Source organism: Gekko japonicus, unplaced genomic scaffold (assembly GCF_001447785.1).
Source record: "Gekko japonicus isolate JY-2015 unplaced genomic scaffold, Gekko_japonicus_V1.1 scaffold6847, whole genome shotgun sequence".
Taxonomy (NCBI): domain Eukaryota; kingdom Metazoa; phylum Chordata; class Lepidosauria; order Squamata; family Gekkonidae; genus Gekko; species Gekko japonicus.
Window position 1 is genome coordinate 16,316 of NW_015163290.1, and position 3,199 is coordinate 19,514.

At 46.0% G+C, this 3,199-nt stretch overlaps 1 protein-coding gene across 1 annotated transcript in view; it reads right to left on the reverse strand.

The window, feature by feature from the left end:
• LOC107107003 (guanylate-binding protein 1-like) overlaps positions 1-2,941 on the reverse strand; it is a gene marked incomplete at its 3' end in the record, with an annotated part of 16,545 nt that extends 13,604 nt beyond the window's left edge. Inside the window, exon 1 of the mRNA XM_015407218.1 lies at positions 2,922-2,941. The remainder of the gene's footprint in view (positions 1-2,921) is intronic.
• Positions 2,942-3,199: the final 258 nt, after the last annotated feature.

Consider the following 3,199-nt stretch of genomic DNA (forward strand, 5'->3'; position numbering starts at 1 on the left):
AGTTCCAACTGTTTTGCGGTGGGGGGGAGTTTGAGGTGTGGATTGGAGTATGCAAATGACCTTGAAACACTGGCCCAATCAGAGAAGAGTGGGCGTAAGCGGCCCAGCCATAGAAGCCCTGTCCCTGCGTTCAATCTGCAGATGGTCCTCTCCTGTCAGAGTTCCAGAGCAGACTGAGCAGACTGAACCAAACGAGGCTGACGTGAACGGGACTACACAAAGCAGCCAGTCAGCCCAGCCAGCATCTTCTGACTGACAGTTCTTGCGGCCAAACACTAAAGGTGTGCATTTTGGAACGTTGGAACCCACTACGGCTTTATATATAAGGGAGATATATATATAAAGTTTAAAGGCTTGAGTGCTCGGATACTGTGCCGTAAACTGAGAGTGCAGAAAAGGGCGAGTGCCCACGGACTTCACCAACAGGTTTCCCAGCAAACATTTTCTAGAAAACTGGCAGCACTAATATACCTGTTATAAAATCAAACTGGAAAGAGACGGTTCCACATACACAAAGGAAATTCAAAGTCTGTAATGGAGGAATAACATTATTTTGACACACACACATTGGAGGCACTAATTTGGGACTACTCTGTAATACTGTAAAATGCTTCAATAAAATTATAAAGATATATATATAAAGTTTAAAGGCTTGACTGCTCGGATACTGTGCCGTAAACTGTGAGTGCAGAAAAGGGCAAGTGCCCACGGACTTCACCAACGGGTTTCGCAGCAAACATTTTCTAGAAAACTGGCAGCACTAATATACCTGTTATAAAATCAAACTGGAAAGAGACGGTTTCACATACGCAAAAGAGTTTGTTATGACCACCTGCAGGGCGTTAGCAGAGTGGGGTTTTATGTTTACTTGTTTGGAGAGCCAGTACAGTTGTGAGCGTGTACCGATAGCTGGCACAAGGTTTGTGGAATAAACATTGTATTCTTCGATTAAACCCTGACTGAGAGTGTGACTGAGATCTGTCCTAGACAGTGGACATCACAGGGAGGGCGGGGAATAAATGAAATGAATAAATAAATAAACCGCCCTCCGACTGATTGGTGGGCTACGTGCTCCCCACCAATCAGCTGAAGCCCTTTAAATCTCACAGGAGGGGAGGGAGAGGGGTGGCCATGGGTGGCCGCTCCAGGGGGTGGGGCTTGGGGGCAGGGCTCCCCCCACTGGCTAGCTTGCCAGCTGTGGATTGGAGCACCCAAAAACGGGGAAACCCCCGCCCAGACCTGGGATCTGGCAATCTTATTTCATATGCCAATATTACTAAAAGTGATGTTTGGGAGAAAAAGACCTTCAACCAGAAATATATAATAAGTTGATGAACTATTATCGATATCGGTGGCAAAGCGAACTCTGATCTCACCAAAACTGATGATGTGGAATGAGGAACTTCCAACATCATATGTGCAAATTTATTTTGCATACCTTCTAATGGGTATAGATTTCCAAATCCCCAGACTGGAGCACCGTACAACATTTGAGGGAGTAATTTAGATTTTAAAAATTCTAGAACAGGGGATGCTAATGAACTACCTCTTGTCCTATAAAAATCTATATAATCCAGATAATAAATCTGATGCCAAATCTTCCAAGAAAGAAAGTTCAGGTTTTTTCACACATTTTCATGTACACTTATATGCATCATATTTACTAATTTATAAAATATAAGAGTATTCTGGATAAACTAAACTTCTCCGATACTATCTTCCTATGTCATTTCTGCACGGTTTAATGTGTCCTGCTAATCCTTATGCTTGGTTTCATCTCATCCTTTGACAATTCTAGTTGAATTATGTTGCTTACCGGACGTCCCACTGATTTACACTGCATAATCCACCCTGAGTCTCACAGAGAAAAAAAACGGAGGATCAATAAAGCCAATAAAATAAAATAATCCCCTCTCCCTTCAAAGTCCTCCCTACTCCAAACCATTTTACTCTCTAGATTCCCTGACTCAAGGTTACCAAGCCAAAATAAAATGATGGTAGTCAGTATTCCGTCTGAGTTAGTGTGAGCCAGCTCACAGTTTTTTAGCCTCCGGCTCACACATTTTTGTCTTCGCTCAGGAAGGAGGGCTCCAGAGCAAACTAATTCATGCAGTCGCCAAATTTCCTGCTCACAACTTTAATGACAGGAGCTCACAAAGTAGGATTTCTCCTCACAAGATGCCACAGCTTAGAGGGGGCATTGGTGGTAGTAACATCACAGTAACAAGATAGGTAGCCCTGTTAGCCTGTCTGTAGCAGTAGAAAAGAGCAAGAGTCCAGGAGCACCTTAAAGGTAAAGGTTTCCCTCGCTCCAAATCGACTGGAGGGGGCGGTGCTCATCTCCACTTCCAAGCCGAAAAGCCAGCGCTGTCCAAAGATTTTCCGTGGTCATGTGGCCAGCATGACTAAAGCCCGAGGCTCACAGAACGCTGTTCCCTTCCCACCGAAGCGGTACCTATTTATCTACTTGCAACTTCTTGCTTTCCAACTGCTAGGTTGGCAGGAGCTGGGGACAGAGACTGGAGCTCACTCCGTCAGGCGGCACTTGGATCTCGAACTGCCCAACTTAAAGACTAGCACCTTAAAGACTAACAAAATATGTGGCAGGGGATGGGGGGAAGAAATCCTAACGAGGCTGTTTTCGGGAGATCTGGAAAGCGCCCGCCACCGTCTACCACCGGTTGTTATTCCCACCCGTTGCGTAATACCAAAACAATAAAGGAAGAGTTTACAAGCGGCTTCAGCCAGAAGGGCTGGTTTTCTGTGACTAGCAGAGCGGGGTTAAAAAACCATCACATTGGCCTCAGACTTTTGTTGTTGTTGTTGTTCAGTCGCGACCCCATCGACAAGATCTCGCCTCGGACTAGCTTCGCTTTAAACCTGAAGTGTCTGACAAGCAGATCGACACGTGGAGAGCTCACCTTGATCGCGGGAGAGAGGAGACGTTCCGTCGAGGGGTCGCAGGGAAGAGAAAGCCGGCTGCTGGCTCAGGAGCGAGGACTGTGCATTCCTTCGTGCCGCGAGCAACTGAGCCGCATAACTTCTTTTCCTTTCAAGCAGGCGTTTCTAGGAAATCAGGAGAAAAACGGCCGGGGATCTAAACTGAAAGTGCAAGCGCTTGCCTGTCGTTTAAAGGATGTGGGTTGCTGAGCCCGGAGGAACGCATCAAAACAAATGTTTGTCCTGATCTCTCAGCAGG